Raw genomic sequence first — 22,226 nt, forward strand, 5'->3', positions numbered from 1 at the left:
AGTGAAAGGACCATCCAGACACTAGAGGATATGTTGAGAGTCTGCGCAATAGACTTTAAAGGAAGTTGGGATGATCACTTTCCATTGATCGAGTTTTCTTATAACAATAGCTTTCATGCTAGTATCGGAATGCCGCCTTATGAGGCCCTGTACGGAAGAAGGTGTCGATCTCCCTTATACTGGGATGAAGTATGAGAGCGGAAGATGCTCGGACCCGAAGTGGTCCAAAGGACCAAAGACATAGTGGATCTTATCAGAGGACAGCTGGTAGCAGCCCAAGACAGACAGAAGAAATATGCAGACCTAGCCCGAAAGGACAAGGAGTATGAAGTAGGGGACTTAGTACTACTAAAAGTATCCCCTTGGAAGGGATTAATGAGGTTCGGAAAGAAAGGGAAACTAAGCCCAAGATACATTGGACCTTTTGAGATACTAAGACGGATTGGGAAGTTGGCTTACGAGCTAGCCTTTCCCCCGAACCTACAACAAGTTCATAATGTGTTCCATGTGTCAATGCTAAGGAAGTATCATCGAGATGCCAGGCACATAGTGGAGTACGAGCAGGTGGATATGCAACCAGATCTGACTTATGTGGAAAGACCAGTAAAGATTATGGATAAGAAGGAGCAGGTGCTTCGGAACAAAGTAATCAAGCTAGTCAGAGTGCTATGGCAGAATCATAATGTGGAAGAATCCACTTGGGAAATAGAGAGCACAGTGCTAGAAAAGTACCCCCATTTGTTTTCTATTTGATTCCGGGACGGAATCCTTTTAAGGAGGGGAGACTGTAATAACCCCAAAATTTTGAACTTTTTTTGTAACCCTTATGAATAGTGTTTTTGCTGATATTGCTGAATAAGAAAACTTTTCATGCCACACTATGTAGGGGTTCTTTTATTGTTATTCTGAGATCTTATTAGCACTCTATATGATATATAATTGTATGTAAAGATCTTTAGAATCCAAATTCAAACACTTTGATTTTTCCCGAAAATCCACCAGATACCGAAAGAATTGAGTATAAGGTAACAGGATAAAAAGGATTTAAATTCAAGTATTATAAGAGAGGATCATAAAAAGAATATAATGTATTGAGAAAGGTTAAGGAAACCCAAGTAATAAGATCCCGGGTATGATCCCTCAAACGATAAACGAAAACGAAAGTTAAGCGAACCGTATAACAGATCAGCGGTCATTAGCCAAGTAATTAGAAGCTAATCAAAGAGGTTAGTGAGGATGATGTCATCAAACCAATAAGAAGAGGACAAGTGTGGGAGGATGACATAACATGATGACCTAAGCATGACCAAAGAGAAGTGTGTTGTTGGTTGATTAAGAACCACACAAAATTCACCATGGTTAAAAGTAATAAATCAAAACAAAAGCAAGCAACCAAGCAAAACAAATCACAAAATCACAAAAACACAAATTTGACTTCATTTTCTTCAAGAAAGCTCTCGGCCTTTCTCTTTTTTTTTCAAGAAGAAAAATCCAAAATCCAAGATCTAAGCCTTATTAATTAGTGAGGTAATTATCTAATACTCCTTATGCATAGATATAGCTATCCTATAAGTTTGAGCTTCAAATTCATTCACAATCTCTTCCTAAAATTCATGGAAGAAGAGGGTGAATAGTGTTTTTTAAGAACTTAAATTTTTGTTCTTGAGTTTTTGTTTAGATTAAGCTTGGATAAGGACTTTCAAGGGTGATTCCAAGCTAATTAGTTACTCCTACTCACAAGGAAGGTATAATCTCTTAACCTAGCTTTGTTATTGAATGTTAAGACCTTAGCATGAGTATTATAGTTCATAAGAGGCTTGATTGTTGTGTATGTAGAGATTAGTTGGTTTTGTGATGTTTTTGGAGTTGTAAATCTTGGTTATTAGTTAAAGAACTTAAGAATAGTTTTAGTTCATGTTTGACATTAATATAAATTGGAAAAACTTGAGGTGTTGGGGCTGTGGTAGTGAGGTATGGATGGAGTTTGGTTGTATAGTTGAATTGTGGTTGGTTTGTGGTTGATTTGGAGTAGAATAAAAATTGGTAATCGCGTAAACATAGCCGTCGTAATGTCCGATTTATTTTAGACTGTTTTTGCTCTTAACATCAGGACCCGAGAACTCACTGTTAGGTTTTGACCATTGCCAGGATTAGATATTTCATGTTACGAGCTTCGTTTTGATATGTGGTTCGTTTGAATCCGATATACGGTTTAGGAGAAATGACCATTTTAAGTAACGGCGTTTCGCGAACGAACCATTACCACTCGCCTTACTTTGAAACATAGGTTAAAGACCTTAAAGGACTAATTGGAGTATGAAACATTTATGGGATGTGTATTATGCAGTTGGTAAAGCACTCGCGAAAGAATCGCCTTAAAACCCTTAATGGTTAATTTATTAAAAATGGTGGAGCCGAGGGTACTTGAGCGACTTAAGTGAATCGTTAAGCGCAAAAGCGAACGTTAGGGTCTAATTGGTTAAAGTATAGATTCATAAGCGACTTTGGTTTAATTCTAACTTATATGTTGTTTATAGGTTACCAGACTCGTCCCAAGCCGTTTATCACTCCCAGTTGCTCAGGAAAGTTTTCTACCCGTTATACTGTTGTTGTGATGTATACATATGTATATGCATTATCTTGTGATAGATGCATGGTGGTTAATTAGCAAATCTTGCGATATATTGGAGCATGTGATATGGTATATATGCATGCCTGTTTCGTAATCTTGATACCTAATTGTTGATTTAATTTCTTATAAGTTGCATAATACCTATGCTAGAGATAAACAGTAGTTGTGTATACCCTTAGTATAGGGGACCCAAAGGTGAACCTTTTTCTAAAACCGGGAGTCGATGTTCCCGAGTATATTATATATATTTATATATATATAGATATAGTTTTCAAAACTATGAATCGAATAAGGTTTATTCGATAACTTTATTTTTATTAATGAATATTATTTTGAATATTCATTCGAGGACTTATTACTCCGCTTATTTACTAAATAATATTCTTTATTTTATTAAAGAATAATGTTTCGATTATCAAACTTTTTTTTGATTATTCAAATAAAGATCATACTTTCGTATAAGTATATCTTTGGTTATTTATTATTCATTTCAAGTATGAGTTTTAAAACTCCTACCTCGATTATTTTTATAAGGATCACCCTTATGGGAATATTATTTAAATAATAATATTCAGATACTTTCTAACATATCGGGACTGATTTATTTTATTAAATCAGCATTACTCTAAACATTCTTTAAAATGTTTTCGAGTCTTCAAAATGATTTTAAAAAGTTAGGGCGGATCCCAAAACTCATTTTTTATATTTAAAATCCTCCTTTCAAAGGGGATTTAAATACTCGCTCAAAACCTGAGGGATCCGGCTCTGTGGTTTATTTTATATTTGCAACAAGGTTGCTATTCTGATAAAAGAGTTTTTGATTACTTACCCCAACACTCGGGAAGTAAAATTCTTGGAACAAGTTAATCCATTAACAGGCATCTCCTGGAAAATATCGGTGAGTTTTCCTTTCCAACTAGATACGACTTCTTGGTGGAGTCGTATCAACAAGTTTCTACTTGGGGAAAGTGGGGACGAGCTTTACGTTTCAGAGTCATGAATTTCATCTGAACTATGAGTGGCGTAAGTGGTCGAGTGGCGCCGGCCCAGCCTTATTATATTGGCCCAAATGGCCCGGAAGTTCCGCTAAGACGGTTCATTCCTTAGGAGTCCAGTGTTCGGTTGACAAGTAAATCCGACAGGTTCTCCTCTACATGTAGAAAATGGTGGGGTTGCACTACTGCGACTGATCTTCGTAAGTGGTCTTCCTGGCGCGACAAACTCCCGTAATGAGTTCATCATCCAGTTGGATATTTTTGCAACACTACCCGGAGCATTTCGATCGAAATGCTACAAATGGGTGATTGTCGAAGCATTGACAAGGGTCAAACAGTTATAATGGTGTTTCCATTGAATAAAGTATCTCATAACTTCATTTTCTTTAAAAATTAATTCAAAGATTGAATCTATTCAAGTCTTAACTTGTGGTCTCATGTATGGGATGAACTTTTGAAACTTAGTATACTTTGAATAGTGGTAGTTCAAGTAGATTTCTAAAAATGGTATAAGTATAGTGAAGTAATTGGTAAATTCATCCTCCTTTAAGCTTATATCCAATAAGTAATTATCTTACACTTGATAAAGGATTCTAGTAAGTTATCCATTTAGATACTTGCATTATTGTTTACACTATATATTATCTTACGAGCTGTAATGCTCACTCTTGCTTCATTTCTTTATCACACAACAACAGTTAGGAAAGATGGCCAGACTCAAGCAGACCCAGCGCAAGCGCGTGGGAAGCGTCTCGCGTCTTCCCGTTGATGTTGTAGCTGCTATAGCTGCAGAGGTAGATCTATTGGTAGAACAGGCATTCTACTTTTGGGAACCAAATATTGTATAATTATAAATTGTGGCAGATAATGGCAATTAACTGTAAACTTATCAATTAATCATTTTGGGTTGTAATAACTTTTAAATCGTGGATTCAAGGACTTGTACTTATTTCAATTTCATCTCTGAGACTATAACGGGTTGTGGTGTGTGTTAGTGTGGGGTCACAGCATGAGGTTATTTTTTTATTAATTAAGTTAAGTGATATTGTGGAAAGAAAGACCGTGACGACCCGGATCCCCGACCCCGGATCTTGGGGTGTTACACATGATTTTCATGTTCAGTAGTCTCTTCATTCATCTTCTATTGTGCAATAGCCTCATCTTCTTCATCAGAATCACTGTTAATATTGAGGTTTTCAAATGCAAGGGCTTCAGCTTCATTATCATCAAGGCATTCCAAGCCTGGACACTTGTCATCATCAAAAGTCACATATGTTCCATAATCTTCTTTTGATCAATCACATAGACCTTGTAGGCAGTTCTCACCAATGAATATCCCAGAAAAATTGCTTCAAAAACCTTTGAGTCAAATTTTCCTCCATATTCAGAGTTGTCTTTTAAAATGTAACACTTGCTTCTAAACACATGAAGATGCTTTACAGTAGGCTTTCTCTTAGACATGGTTGAGTAAGGTGATTTTCCATAGGCCTTGTTAATAAGATATCTGTTTGAATATAGCATGCAGTGTTAACAACTTCCTCCCAGAAATTTATTTGCAACTTGGCATCTTGCAGCATTGTTCTAGCAGCTTCAACTAATGTTCTGTTCTTTCTTTCAACTACTCCATTTTGTTGAGGTGTTCTAGCAGCTGAGAATTCTTGAACAATGCCTTTGTTTTTGCAGAATTAACTCAATGTTGCATTCCTGAATTCTGTTCCATTATCACTTCTCAATCTCTTTACACAATTATGATCTTCAGCCTATTTTTCTATCTTCTTGATATGCTCAATTATGATGTGTGGAGTCTCATCTTTAGAGTGCATGAACTCTACCCAGGTGTATCTTGAGAAATCATCCACCATCATAAGTGCATATTTGTTCCTTGAAATTGATATGACATTTACTGGCCCAAATAAGTCCATGTGAATAAGTTGCAATGGTGCACTTATATAATTCACATTTTTTAACTTGTGACTTGATCTTTTAATTTTTCCTTTCTGACAGGCTTCACAAACTTCAACATGAGCAAACTCTAGATTAGGCATGTCTCTTACTAACTCCTTTTTTATCAAGGTGTTAATTGCCTTGAAATTCAAGTGAGATAACTTCTTATGCCATAACTTGCTTTGTTCTTCTGATTATTTGGTGTAGAAGCAACAAATCCATCCTTATTTGTTGAGTCCAAGTCTGTAACAAATAAGCTTCCCTTTCTTGCTCCTTTCAGAGCAATTTCACCAGTTTTCTTGCTGATAAAAGTTCATTCTTCTTTGATAAATAAAACTTCAAATCCTTTGTCTGCAAATTGGCTAACACTGAGAAGATTCACTTCAAGACCAGCTACTAGTGCTACATCATCAATGACAACATTTCCAAAAATAATCTTGCCATATCCCATTGTGAATCCTTTGCTGTTATCTCCAAAAGTCACAAAAGGGCCAAACTTCTCCCCAAATTGTGATAGCAGGGCCTTATCACCTATCATATATCTAGAACATCCACTGTCTATGATCCATATGACCTTCTATATTTTTCCCTGCACACAATGAGTTTTAAGTGTGTTTAGCAACCCAGGCAGTGTTGGGCAGTTTCTTCTTGTTAACTGATTTTGCAGAAGTAGAATGAGTTGTTTCATATAAAATAGAATTCATTGACTGTTGTGCATTTTCCCTATCAGGTGTAGACCCCATTTTTGTTCCTTTAAGGTCTAATCTCAGCTTTTGGCAACTTTTCATTACTTTCAAGTTGCAAGGGATGCAATCAAACTTGTCACAGAATGAGTAGGGATCATTTGCATCTGCTTCATTATATTTGCAGACTGCTTCAACTACCTTGCTAACAACCTTTTTACAAAGGTGAATTAGGTGATTCACAGAGCCACATTTCTCACAATTCTTTCTTGGAGCATCTGCAACATAAGAAAAATTGTTGCTTTTGTTTATCCAATTTTCCCATTTCTATTTTTCTTCTTCTTTCTTGCATCTTCAGTTTTGGTTTCTTTTACAGGTGTCTTGGAACCTTGGTTGTCCAAAAGATTCTCTTCAGCTTTGGGAGATTGAGTTGTATCTGCAATTTTCTTCTCATTGTCTTCATCAGCAATTTCTTGCTTGATAATCAACTCTTCTTCACTGAAGTTAACTTCACATGCCTTGAACATAGGTGAAACTACCTTTTTCAGCATTGTTGGAACATTTTCATTTTATGTTATTTTTCCTTTGTCACTTATATTTTTCTTCTTGTTGTTCAAGGCATCATAATCAAGACCAATAGCAATATTTTCACGTGGTTTATTTTTCTCATGGTATTGTCCCACCAACTCAGATGCATTCTTGAAGGACTTCAACTTCACTTCATTCTTTTCCAGCTTCTCCCTTAACACTGCTTCAATCTCACTTGCACTCTTGAGCTTGTTCTTCAGATATGCATTCTCTTGTCTTAAAGCTTCAAGCTCTACCAACAATAATTCAGCTTCTTGTTTGTCATTTTCAAACTTCTCATTTATCTTTGTCAGACTGCTAACTTCTTCATTAGCAACAACCATACTTGTATGAATGTGAAACATTTATGTGCTCATCTTCTCTACAGTTTTCTTATATTGACTCACATTTAAATCAATGGTAGTGAGAGTTGGTACCTGTGATTTTGATGAGGATGATTGTAATATCCCGTATTTTTAGAATTATTATAATTATTATTTGAATATATATATACATATATATGCTTTTATGATTTAGAAGGAATAAAATGGTGAATATTTTATTCCTGTTTGACGAGTTAGTGTTATTAAATGGTAATGTCCTGATTGTTAAGTGTTATATCGATCCTTGTTAATTTCTGAAAATATTTACTTAAATATATTATTTTCAAAAGTTATTTGAAAGCCGATCTTATTGATATCGGTAAATTGAATTTTTTTTGTAATATCCGGGAAATATAGTGCAATTATTTTTATTAATAAATAATTATTATGTGATTATTATGAGAATTTTGGTGAATTATCTGATGATTGATATTTATATTTGGGTGTTTATATGTGATAATGTGTCAGTATTTTGATTTTTATTATGTCCATAATAAAGTATAGATAATTATGTATTTTTCTGGTAATTTTTGGATTGTTATATGATTTTATAAGAATTTATAGATTTAATAAATATTTTCTGAGTAATTATAAAACTATTTTATAAAGCAGGGAATCATCTAACTTCAACCGTTTTTGCATTTTTACAACCCGGAACTCTTCGGAAAACTCCTTTCTAACCTAATTTGATTATTCTGAGCATTTTTCGTGTTTTGACTTTTTCAATCTGGAGTACGGTTTGACCTGTACGAGTCCCGACGCAAAATTTTCGAAACGATAATCATTTCGGTAGATCAATAAAAACCGTATTCTCGAGAAACGAGATACTTTTACATTATTTTCTCATAGGGTGTTTTATAAGAAGCCCAGTTTTGATAATTATCCAAATCTAGTATTAAATTGTATCATTTTTATAGTTACTTAGCGACTAAGTAATCTATTTTTGATCGAATATATAAGTGTTGTAATAACCACAATTTTTGGGAAATTTTTGAAACCCTTATGAATAGTGTTTTTGCTGAATGAGAAAACTTTTCATGCCACACTATGTAGGGGTTCTGATATGGATATTCTGAGATTTTATTAGTACTTTATATGGGATATAAGTGTATGTAAAGATCGTCAGAATCCAAATCCAAACACTTTGATTTTTCCCGGAAATACACTAGATACGGAAAGATTTGAAAAAAAGGTAACAGGATAAAAAGGATTTAAATTAAAGGATTATAGGAGAGGATCATAAAAGGAATATAATATATTGAGAAAGGTTAAGGGAACCTAAGTAATAAGATCCCGGGTATGATCCTTCAAATGATAAACGAGAACGAAAGTTAAGCGAACCGTGTAACAGATCAGCGGTCATTAGGCAAATGATTAGGAAGTTAATCAAAGGGATTAGTGGGAATGATGTCATCCAACCAATAGAAAGAGGACAAGGAAGGGAGGATGACATCATGAGGATGACATAAGCATGACATGGGAAGGAAGGAGGTGTGGTAGCTTTGTAACCACACAATTTCAAGGGCAAGAAAGTAATTGACTAAATCAAATACAAAACAAGTCAACCAAGCCAAGTAAAAATCATTTCCATCAAAAATCAAAAGCAACCAAGGCATTAGTTCTTCATTTGCTCTCGGCTTTTAGCATTTTTAAAGGCATAGAATTTCAAAACTCAAGATCCAAGCCTCCTAAATTGGTAAGATAATTCCCTAATCATCTTCATGCTTAGTTAGGACTATATCATGAGTTTAAGACATTAATTCTTTCTCAATCTTCTTCATTTAATCAAAGAAGAAGACAATGAATAGTGTTTTCAAGTTTTTAACTTGAACTTTTTCTTGTTTTTCTTGAAGATCCAAGCATTCTTAAGACTTCTCAAAGCTTCTTAAGGCTTCCTAGCTCCACCCACCACTTCAAGGAAGGTATACCATCTCCAAACCCTAGATTCTTATATATTATAAGATGATTTTGATTAGTGGGTTGATATTGTAGTTTGTTGTTATGATTTAGAGTTTGGGATTTGGAATGGTAGTGAAATGGAATGGTAATTGTTGTGGTTTTGATTTAAAGGAACTTAAGTATGATTAAAGTTAAGTTTAAGCATAAGTATGAATGATTAAATTGAATTGGTTGGGGTTGTTATGATGTGATAAGGATGGATGTTGGTTGTATGTTGGATTTGAGGATGGTTTGTGGTTAGTTTTGTATGGTTTAAAATTTGGAAATCGCGTAAACATAGCCGTCGTAACGTCCGATTTTCTTTGGACTGTTTTTGTGCATAGCATTAGGACCCGAGAACCCCCTGCTAGATTATGACCACTGCCATGTTTAGATAGCTCATGTTACGAGCTTCGTTTTGATATATAGTTCGTTCGATTCCGATGCACGGTTTAGGAGAAACGACCGTTTCAAGTAACGGCGTTTCGCGAACGAAACTTTTCCCCTCGCCTTACTTTGAAACATAGGTTAAAGACCAAAAAGGGTTAATTATTGTATGAAACATTTATGGTAAGTATGTTAGGAAGTTGGTAAGACACTCGCGAAGGAATCGCCTTAAAACTCGTAAAGGTTAAATTATTAAAAATGGTGGAGCCGAGGGTACTCGAGTGACTTAAGAGAATCAGTAAGCGCAAAATAAGCGTTAGAGTCTAAGTTAGTTAAAGTATAGATTTACAAGTGACTTTGGTTTAATTCCAACTTACTTGTTGTTTATAGGTTACCAGACTCGTCCCGAGCCATTCGTAACCCCCAGTCGCTCAGGCAAGTTTTCTACCCGTATAACTGTTGTTGTGATGTATATGTGTATATGCATGATCTTGCGATAAATGCATATTGGTTATTAGCAAATTCTTGCGATATATTGTAGCATGTGATATGGTATATATGCATGCCTGTTTCATATTCTTGATTTATATATCTGTTGGTTCAAATGCTTATAGTTGCATAATACCTATGCTAGAGATAAGTGGTATTTGAGTTTACCCTTAGTATAGGGGATAAAAGGTGAACATATTTCTAAACCGGGAGGCGAGGCTCCCGAGTATAATATATATTTATATATATATATTGATATAGTTTTTAAAAACTATTAATCGAATAAGGTTTATTCGATAACTTTATTTTATTTAATGAATATTATTACGAATATTCATTCGAGGACTTATGACTCCTTTTATTTTATTATTTGAATATTATTTGAATATTCATTCGAGGGCTTATGACTCTTTTATATTATTTATTAAATATTATTTGAATATTTATTCGAGGGCTTATGACTCAGTTTATATTATTTAATGAATATTATTTGAATATTCATTTGAGGATCTATGACTCCGATTATTTGCTGAGATATATTCTGTATTTTATTAAAGAATAATGTTTCGATAATCAAACTTATTTTCGATTATTCAAATAAAGATAGTACTTTCATATAAGTATATCTTTGGTTATTTAATACTCATTTCAAGTATAAGTCTTACAACTTCTACTTCAATTATTTGTATAAAGATTATTCTTTATGGGAATATTATTTAAATAATAATATTAAGACATTTTCTAAATATATTGGGACTGATTTACTTCATTAAATCAGCATTACTCCAAACACTCTTTAAAGTGTTTTCGAGTCTTCAAAATAATTTTTAAAAGTTAGAGCGGATCCCAAAACTCATTTTTATATTTAAGATCTTCCTTTTAAAGGGGATTTAAATACTCGTTCAAAACCTGAGGGATCCGGCTCTATGGTATATTTTATATTCGCAACAAGGTTGCTGTTTTGATAAATGAATTGATTACTTGCCCAATGTTCGGGAAGTAAGCCCATCTAATTGAGTCGGCATAAGCGACAGGCCGGGGTACGGTCTATCAAAGTGTAAGTGGCTGGGTGGCAGTCCATCAACGCGTGAGTGGCCGGGTAACGGTCTAGCGCGAGGTCCTAATGCGGCCAGGGTGATGACCGGTGAGGAATTCATCCATCTACAGTAGAAAAGGTTACTTATTGGTATCTTTGCCTGATCAGCAAGATATCTGGTTTATGCCAAAATTCTTTTCCTTTCCAAAATTCATTGGATATTATAACTCTGTTCATACTTTACATGACAGAGATTTTCAGGAAATGTATGAGATATATATATATATATGGATATATATATCAGGACTTAATGAAGTATCTCGTAACTTCATTATTTATAATGATATTTCAAAGATTGAATCTATTCAAGTCTTATCTTGTCGTCTCATCTGGGTGATGAACTTTGAAACTGATTATAACTTGAACGGTGGTAGTTCAAGTAGTATGGGGATATAAAGTATATTGGAGTATCTTGTAACTTCATTTTTTTTTAAACTTATATCTAGTAAATGATTATCTTATGCATGACAAAGATTTTCAGAAAAACGTTGAGACAAGGTTAGATATATGAGATCACCTTGCAACGGTATTTTTATACAGTTATACAGTGGAACTCTGTGTGTATTATGCATGGAAGAGGACTTCCAATATTTTGAAAAGTATATATGTATATATACTGAATATTTTGTGACTTCATCGCATTAAGATATCAAACTTGGTTCATTTCTTTTGACCAAGACTTTCATGAGTACTATGAGAAGGCTTATATACTATTAATCATTATACATATTATTTTGGTGGGCTTGCTGCTCACCCTTGCTTTCTTCTTTCATCACACAACAACAGATAGAAAAGATGAACAGAACCAAGCTCCCGATTCGCAAGCGATTAGGAGACGTTCCGCAGTTTTCTAGAAGCATTGATGCCGCCGTAGCTGAGGTAGGAACTACCAATAGGCTAGGCTTTCAACTTTTGATGTACCAGATTTATTTATGAATTATAATAATGGCAAAGAAATGTAAATTTATTCAGAAAACCTTTTAAGGTGTATTGGCAGATAATTGTGGAATAAAATGACTTGTGGTTATTTTTGGATGTTCATCTCTGAGACTATAACGTGTGGTGTGTGTGTTTATTGTGGGGTCACAGTACAGAGAAGTTGAGTAATTATTAAGATTGGGTGTTATTAAGGGAAATGGAACTCGTGACGACCCGGATCCCCGACCCCGGATCTGGGGGTGTTACAGAAATGGTATCAGAGCTAAGCGTTATAAACCTCAGAGATGATGGGACGTTAAGATAATAAGTTCACTAAGATAATAAGAACTCTTGCCAAGTTCATAGTCGGGCTACCTAACGTAGTACTGACAGTTAAAACCCTTATGGGAACCCTTATAAATATCGTGATAGGAGCGTAGTTCGTTATCGTATATGGTAGCGGGACTCCGAACCCTGAGGTTGAGGAGCAACATCGCGATGATATTTTATTACTAATTGGAGATCGGATTGTGGATCCGATAGAGTGTCCTAATGCAGGACCGGATGATGTTGATATTGAGGATTTAGCGGTTGAGGATGTTGTCCTAGAAGGGATAGTTGTTGAGGAGGATCCCATGGAGGATCCTGACAGGATTGGATAAAGGACCACTGATGAATTGATGACCATGGTTTGGTCGACTACCAGAGGTAGGATTGGCCGGTCACTACCGGAGGTTCGTTCAAGTTGTAAAGATAGTAGCCCCTTTAACGCGGCTTACTCGTAAGACTGAGAAGTTCATATGGACAGAGAAATGCGAGAACAGCTTTCAAGAACTGAAGCAGAGGTTGGTGATGGCCCTTATGCTGGCGTTGCCGGATGGAAAAAGAGATTTTGTGAAGTATAGTGACGCTTCGCACAAGGGCTTAGGGTGCGTGCTTATGCAGCACGGTAAGGTAATCGCGTACATGTCAAGACAATTAAGGTAATATGAAATTCGATATCCCCGCTCATGAGCTTAGGCTCGTGGCAATAGTTTTACCCTAAGGATTGGAGGCACTACTTGTATGGAGAGAAGTGCAAGAATTACCTAAGCCATAAGTGCTCTAGTACATTTTCACGTAGAAAGAGCTCAACATATGCCAGAGGAGGCAGTTAGAGCTAATCAAGAATAATGATTGGGAGATTCTTATCATTCGGGGAAAGCCAATATGGTGGCTGATGCCCTTAGTAAAAAGGAGAGACTCAAGATGATAATGTCTTTTGGAGAGTTTATAAGAGATTTTGAGAAAATGGAAATAGAAGTAAAGGTAACCGGAGCCGGTACCGAAAAGCTGTTTGAGATTGCAATACAGCCCGAATTATTGGAAAAGATCATATTGTGCCAGAAAAAGTTATGAATGAAGGCAGGGAGCCAACAATTAGATAAAAGATTAATATCGAGAAAGATGATAAGGAAATAATGAGGTATTCCTATAGAATTTGGGTTCCAAAAGTTCAAGAGCGTAAGGATGAGAACTTAGATGAGAGCCATAGTTTGAGGAATAAGATTTAGAGCAAACCCTGAACGTGATAGTCAGGGAGGTCGCCATCAAGATAGAAGGAACCCATGACATAATGGAGTGGAAAATGAGGATTTTAAATTAAAAGATGACCCCAATTATGGGGAGTAGGATGAAACATTTCATACTAAGGAAACAGAAAGTCGAGTAAGGAAAGGAGACCCGAGACGGTACTCCTATACGGCAATTCATGGACCTGTCTAAAAAGAACTTAGACTATTATCCCCAACCACCACCCTGAGGAGACAGTGCGGTGAGAAATTCTTTCAGGACCTTTAAATCGCTAAGCTCTCAGAGTTCCAAGGAACAAGCTGACCCAGTCGAGGCAAGAGCCTGGCTAAAGGAAATATAGGAATCATTTGAGATTCTAAATGATTGACGAATCACAAAAGACTGTTTTTATCACTTACCCTCCTAAGAGAGAGACCACCCACCGGTAAAAGGCCAAGGAAGGCACGGAGCAAGAGATTATAATAAACTGATTTAAGTTCAGTCAATTGTTTTCGGGAAAGTAATTCCCAAAGATAAGGAGATAGTGTAAAAGCTTTAGAGTCAGAACAAAGGCAGACGAGTATGATAAATTATGAATCTAAGTTGTAAAAGTTGTCAAGATTCGTTCTGAGGACACGAATCCAGAATGACGGGATGTTTGAAATCAATGCTTATATTGTGTTAGTTCATGAAATAATGATAAGGAAGTTGGGTATGAGGAAACCCTAAAGACTCGTAGTAATAGAAATAGAAAAGTAAGTACTCGTCAGGATGAGGGTGATTCACCATGAGTTAAAATTGATGGTTGAGGGCATAAGAGATACATATATATTATCCCCTGTAAGTTGGGAGGATTCGAAGAAACCTTGAGATAGTTCGAAGGATAAATAATGAGACGCGGATAGACTGAGGAGACAAGAAAGTAAGAAATTAAGAAAATTGGATGAAGGAAGTGACCTTCAAGAATGTGAAGTGTAAGACCGGTGGCTTGATACCCAGGAAGGGAGACGCCGGGTATGAAAGATATCCCAACATTGCGATGACTGTTGAGATAAACAACAAAAGTAAATAAGGATTTATTAAGAAGAAGTTCACGTTGAACACGGCCAATATCTTCCAGATCATCCATGTGATCATTACCAAATCAGGAAAGAAAAGCGGATAACCATTTTTTATCTTTTGGAGGCCATGTGGATTGACCTTAACTTGAATAAGGATGCTATTGTGAAATTCGGTATAGACTATCGAGGTGGAAATGATTGAATAAGATACCCTTATCAGGGATATATGACTTTATTTATCCATGGAAGGATGCCTGTACCTTTTTAAAGGTGGAATTAAGGATAGAACATCGGTAACTTAAAACGAATCCTTGGGGAATGCATAAAGGTTGGCATTTCACCCTTAATAGGGATAGTATGAGTTTTGACAGTATGAATTGGAAAGGATTAAGGTAATAATAACCTTTAAGGATCAGTGGAGAAATTTTTCAGAAGTATATAGACAATGGTTCTAGTATCAGTAAATGGTATTTTGATATGCCCTGTATATAGGGAATACAGGAGGAATGATTGAAGGATAACCTTAGAGGTTTTACAAGGAGAAAGGAAATATTCGAAATTCTCAAGAATAAAAATGTTGATAAAGGAAATATGACATAATTATAATGATGCCAAGTGGGGCACGTGTTAAACCACGAGAAAGTATGGATCGAACCAGTAAAGGTCAAAATTATTCAGGGCAATTAGGACTTAAGATAAAAGATGTTCTAAGTATAATTGAGAGTCAGTCGTGACAGTGATTAACCTCTAAAGACTGAGGCAATAACTTATGGAAAAATGGTGATATTTTTTTTTTTTTTACTCATCAGATTTTAAGGAATACATCTTCACAAAAGCAGTGATTGAAATAAGGTAGAAAATTTATTTGGAGGTGGTTAAAATGACATTGACTATAAGGAAATTTTAATATCAGGAAAGGCCAAAGAGGTGGCCGACACTTTAAAGGTAAGAGGATAATTATAGGCGCTTGTGCCAGAGGAATACAGTGATGATGGTTAAAACTGTGAAGGTTGTATTATGGTTTGGAAGATTGACATTCCTTCTGATGACTGTGCAATACCCAACCGTAATAGTAGTTGGTAAAAGTTTAATTCGTGTAATCGCCATGAACGGGCTATCTATCTTAGGAGGTCCTATCTTGGGATAAGCCAGGACCATGTTTCCAAAAGGACTAGACGAACCTTTGATTTAAGTCTTCTATTTAAGGCATATGATTAAGAATGGTATTAACCTGCTATCGTTGCTTTGATTGAAACTCTTCTGCAATTTTTATCTGCTTCACGTCATGAATGTACGTCAGGATCAGGAGTGTTCTTCATGAATCAAGAACGGTGATCATGTTACCTCCTTAGAAGAATTCGATATGATATGAATGGACTCCGTATGGTTAGCTATTAAAACTTCATGGAAAACGAATGACTACAGTAGGTCAACGGTGGGCCATAGTAATGTAGGAATGATTCTGAGAGTAATGAGCTGATTACTTACAACCGTGAGAGTTGTATTGGAATGGATGTTGAGAGTAAGTACCACTAATCGGGTCGTGGTGGTGTATAAGTTATCATTGATAGACTAATTAAGTCAATTATCTACCTATGATATATTTATTCCTTCTTATCGATAAAGAGTAGTATTACCCATACGAAGAAGGTTGCGGTATAGAAATGGATTCTAGTAACGATGAGGTCTAGAATGAGATCCCAGATTCGATTTTCGATATCGAGGGAGTTTCAAAGGTGATTGTGTATAAGCTCGAGGAAGAGCATGGGTCCATAGAATGATGGACGGAATAGAAATATTTAGGCATGGGAAATACGATGCTATAATACTTGATGCTGATATAAATACGTTTATGTTTTGTTCTCCTATGACAAACCTCTATAATTCAGAGGTAGGTTCCAAGCCAGATATTTTGTGGCAGTATATATATTTTTTTATATACAATTCTTTTCAGTTCGTTCTTTTCTCTTCTTTTCATTTCATGTAATCTGAGAAGAACAACCCTTCCAGAAGGGGAGGTATTGCCGAATGACTATCTATCTGTGTGATAGAAGCCTAGTAGGATACCATCTATTGTTTAATTGCTTGTCAAGTACTAAAGGCTGGCCACCTTCTGTACTAACTATGCAATATAACAAGTGTTCATGATCATAGTGATCTCTCAACAAATTCCTTTACTTCTATTTGATTGATCAAATTTTGGAAAATAGAAACAACTGAAAAAGGAGTAATAAAGTAGTGGTAGTATGCGGAATGGAAACACATTCGTGATACTAAGGTTATCGTGGTCATTAAAAGGTTATAGAACGCTAACGAGCAAAAGTATAACTAGTATAATATTAGGAACGGAAGGTTGTAGCGATTACGAACTAGAAAAGAATGGGTATTGAGAAGCAAAAGCTCTAATGCTAAATGCTATAATGAGTGTCTGTGCAATAGACTTGAAAGAATTTGGAATGATCACTTAACGCGGATTTAGTTATATCACGACAATAGATCATATGTCATTATCGAGGTGTCACCTTATGAGATCCTTGAGGGAAGATAATGTCGATTTCCCTTATGTTAGGATGAAGTTGTAGAGCGCAAGATGCTCGGACCCGCAGTAGTCCAAAGGACCAGGGATATAATAGATCTAATCAGAGGACGGCTGGTAGTAACCCAAGATGGACATAAGAGGTATGCTGATTTGACTCAAAAAAAAGGACAAAGAGTATGAAATAGGGGGCCTAGTAATGTTATAGGTATTCCCTTGGAAACCCTTGAAAAGGATTGATGAGGTTCGGAAAGAAAGGAAAGCTAAGTCTACAATTTGTTGGACCCTTGGATATATTAAGACATTTGGGAAGTTAGCATATGAGCTAGCCCTACCCCCGAACCTGTAGCAAGTTCATAACGTGTTCCACGTATCAATGTTAAGGAAGTGTAATTCGGATGCCAGACAAATAGGGGCATATGAGCGCATAGACATGCAACCAGACGTAACCTATATGGAGCAACCAGGAAGGGTATAGAGTAAAAAGGAACGAGTGCTTAGGAGAAGGGTTATCAAACTAGTAAGAGTTTGATGGTAGAACCACAATGTGGGAAAATTTACTCGAGAGTTAGAAAGTGCAATGCTAAGAGAGTATCCCTATTCACTTTCTATCTGATTCCGGGACGGAATCCTTTTAAGGAGGGGAGACTGTAATAACCCCAATTTTTGGGAAATTTTTGAAACCCTTATGAATAGTGTTTTTGCTGAATGAGAAAACTTTTCATGCCACACTATGTAGGGGTTCTGATATGGATATTCTGAGATTTTATTAGTACTTTATATGGGATATAAGTGTATGTAAAGATCGTTAGAATCCAAATCCGAACACTTTGATTTTTCCCGGAAATACACTAGATACAGAAAGATTTGAAAAAAAGGTAACAGGATAAAAAGGATTTAAATTAAAGGATTATAGGAGAGGATCATAAAAGGAATATAATATATTGAGAAAGGTTAAGGGAACCTAAGTAATAAGATCCCGGGTATGATCCTTCAAACGATAAACGAGAACGAAAGTTAAGCGAACCGTGTAACAGAATAGCGGTCATTAGGCAAATGATTAGGAAGTTAATCAAAGGGATTAGTGGGAATGATGTCATCCAACCAATAGAAAGAGGACAAGGAAGGGAGGATGACATCATGAGGATGATATAAGCATGACATGGGAAGGAAGGAGGTGTGGTAGCTTTGTAACCACACAATTTCAAGGGCAAGAAAGTAATTGACTAAATCAAATACAAAACAAGTCAACCAAGCCAAGTAAAAATCATTTCCATCAAAAATCAAAAGCAACCAAGGCATTAGTTCTTCATTTGCTCTCGGCTTTTAGCATTTTTAAAGGCATAGAATTTCAAAACTCAAGATCCAAGCCTCCTAAATTGGTAAGATAATTCCCTAATCATCTTCATGCTTAGTTAGGACTATATCATGAGTTTAAGCCATTAATTCTTTCTCAATCTTCTTCATTTAATCAAAGAAGAAGACAATGAATAGTGTTTTCAAGTTTTTAACTTGAACTTTTTCTTGTTTTTCTTGAAGATCCAAGCATTCTTAAGACTTCTCAAAGCTTCTTAAGGCTTCCTAGCTCCACCCACCACTTCAAGGAAGGTATACCATCTCCAAACCCTAGATTCTTATATATTATAAGATGATTTTGATTAGTGGGTTAATATTGTAGTTTTTTGTTATGATTTAGAGTTTGGGATTTGGAATGGTAGTGAAATGGAATGGTAATTGTTGTGGTTTTGATTTAAAGGAACTTAAGTATGATTAAAGTTAAGTTTAAGCATAAGTATGAATGATTAAATTGAATTGGTTGGGGTTGTTATGATGTGATAAGGATGGATGTTGGTTGTATGTTGGATTTGAGGATGGTTTGTGGTTGGTTTTGTATGGTTTAAAATTTGGAAATCGCGTAAACATAGCCGTCGTAACGTCCAATTTTCTTTGGACTGTTTTTGGGCATAGCATTAGGACCCGAGAACCCCCTGCTAGATTATGACCACTGCCATGTTTAGATAGCTCATGTTACGAGCTTCGTTTTGATATATAGTTCGTTCGATTCCGATGCACGGTTTAGGAGAAACGACCGTTTCAAGTAACGGCGTTTCGCGAACGAAACTTTTCCCCTCGCCTTACTTTGAAACATAGGTTAAAGACCAAAAAGGGTTAATTATTGTATGAACCATTTATGGTAAGTATGTTAGGAAGTTGGTAAGACACTCGCGAAGGAATCGCCTTAAAACTCGTAAAGGTTAAATTATTAAAAATGGTTGAGCCGAGGGTACTCGAGTGACTTAAGAGAATCAGTAAGCGCAAAACAAGCGTTAGAGTCTAAGTTAGTTAAAGTATAGATTTACAAGTGACTTTGGTTTAATTCCAACTTACTTGTTGTTTATAGGTTACCAGACTCGTCCCGAGCCATTCGTAACCCCCAGTCGCTCAGGCAAGTTTTCTACCCGTATAACTGTTGTTGTGATGTATATGTGTATATGCATGATCTTGCGATAAATGCATATTGGTTATTAGCAAATTCTTGCGATATATTGTAGCATGTGATATGGTATATATGCATGCCTGTTTCATATTCTTGATTTATATATCTGTTGGTTCAAATGCTTATAGTTGCATAATACCTATGCTAGAGATAAGCGGTATTTGAGTTTACCCTTAGTATAGGGGATAAAAGGTGAACATATTTCTAAACCGGGAGGCGAGGCTCCCGAGTATAATATATATTTATATATATATATATATTGATATAGTTTTTAAAAACTATTAATCGAATAAGGTTTATTCGATAACTTTATTTTATTTAATGAATATTATTACGAATATTCATTCGAGGACTTATGACTCCTTTTATTTTATTATTTGAATATTATTTGAATATTCATTCGAGGGCTTATGACTCTTTTATATTATTTATTAAATATTATTTGAATATTTATTCGAGGGCTTATGACTCAGTTTATATTATTTAATGAATATTATTTGAATATTCATTTGAGGATCTATGACTCCGATTATTTGCTGAGATATATTCTGTATTTTATTAAAGAATAATGTTTCGATAATCAAACTTATTTTCGATTATTCAAATAAAGATAGTACTTTCATATAAGTATATCTTTGGTTATTTAATACTCATTTCAAGTATAAGTCTTACAACTTCTACTTCAATTATTTGTATAAAGATTATTCTTTATGGGAATATTATTTAAATAATAATATTCAGACATTTTCTAAATATATTGGGACTGATTTACTTCATTAAATCAGCATTACTCCAAACACTCTTTAAAGTGTTTTCGAGTCTTCAAAATGATTTTTAAAAGTTAGAGCGGATCCCAAAACTCATTTTTATATTTAAGATCTTCCTTTTAAAGGGGATTTAAATACTCGTTCAAAACCTGAGGGATCCGGCTCTATGGTATATTTTATATTCGCAACAAGGTTGCTGTTTTGATAAATGAATTGATTACTTGCCCAATGTTCGGGAAGTAAGCCCATCTAATTGAGTCGGCATAAGCGACAGGCCGGGGTACGGTCTATCAAAGTGTAAGTGGCTGGGTGGCAGTCCATCAACGCGTGAGTGGCCGGGTAACGGTCTAGCGCGAGGTCCTAATGCGGCCAGGGTGATGACCGGTGAGGAATTCATCCATCTACAGTAGAAAAGGTTACTTATTGGTATCTTTGCCTGATCTGCAAGATATCTGGTTTATGCCAAAATTCTTTTCCTTTCCAAAATTCATTGGATATTATAACTCTGTTCATACTTTACATGACAGAGATTTTCAGGAAATGTATGAGATATATATATATATATATATATATGGATATATATATCAGGACTTAATGAAGTATCTCGTAACTTCATTATTTATAATGATATTTCAAAGATTGAATCTATTCAAGTCTTATCTTGTAGTCTCATCTGGGTGATGAACTTTGAAACTGATTATAACTTGAACGGTGGTAGTTCAAGTAGTATGTGGATATAAAGTATATTGGAGTATCTTGTAACTTCATTTTTTTTAAACTTATATCTAGTAAATGATTATCTTATGCATGACAAAGATTTTCAGAAAAACGTTGAGACAAGGTTAGATATATGAGATCACCTTGCAACGGTATTTTTATACAGTTATACAGTGGAACTCTGTGTGTATTATGCATGGAAGAGGACTTCCAATATTTTGAAAAGTATATATGTATATATACTGAATATTTTGTGACTTCATCGCATTAAGATATCAAACTTGGTTTATTTCTTTTGACCAAGACTTTCATGAGTACTATGAGAAGGCTCATATACTATTAATCATTATACATATTATTTTGGTGGGCTTGCTGCTCACCCTTGCTTTCTTCTTTCATCACACAACAACAGATAGAAAAGATGAACAGAACCAAGCTCCCGATTCGCAAGCGATTAGGAGACGTTCCGCAGTTTTCTAGAAGCATTGATGCCGCCGTAGCTGAGGTAGGAACTACCAATAGGCTAGGCTTTCAACTTTTGATGTACCAGATTTATTTATGAATTATAATAATGGCAAAGAAATGTAAATTTATTCAGAAAACCTTTTAAGGTGTATTGGCAGATAATTGTGGAATAAAATGACTTGTGGTTATTTTTGGATGTTCATCTCTGAGACTATAACGTGTGGTGTGTGTGTTTATTGTGGGGTCACAATACAGAGAAGTTGAGTAATTATTAAGATTGGGTGTTATTAAGGGAAATGGAACTCGTGACGACCCGGATCCCCGACCCCGGATCTGGGGGTGTTACAAGTGTAAATTCAGTATTATATTCGAGAATGTTTCAAAAATCATGAAACTTATATTTTCTTAAGTTTTGAATATTTTGAGAATTTTAAAATTGTTTCGGAAAATTTTTGGATTATATTCACACGCTCGTTTGTTCGTTAAATCGTTAAATGCGGGTATAGCGCGCGAGTAAAAAATGCTTTAAAAATTATGAAAATTTTATTTTATTAGTTTTTAAATATTCCGAGATTTTTAGAAGTATCCCGGTAATTTTTC

The sequence above is a fragment of the Apium graveolens genome, chromosome 2, assembly GCF_009905375.1.
Source record: "Apium graveolens cultivar Ventura chromosome 2, ASM990537v1, whole genome shotgun sequence".
In the NCBI taxonomy this organism is placed as follows: Eukaryota; Viridiplantae; Streptophyta; class Magnoliopsida; order Apiales; family Apiaceae; genus Apium; species Apium graveolens.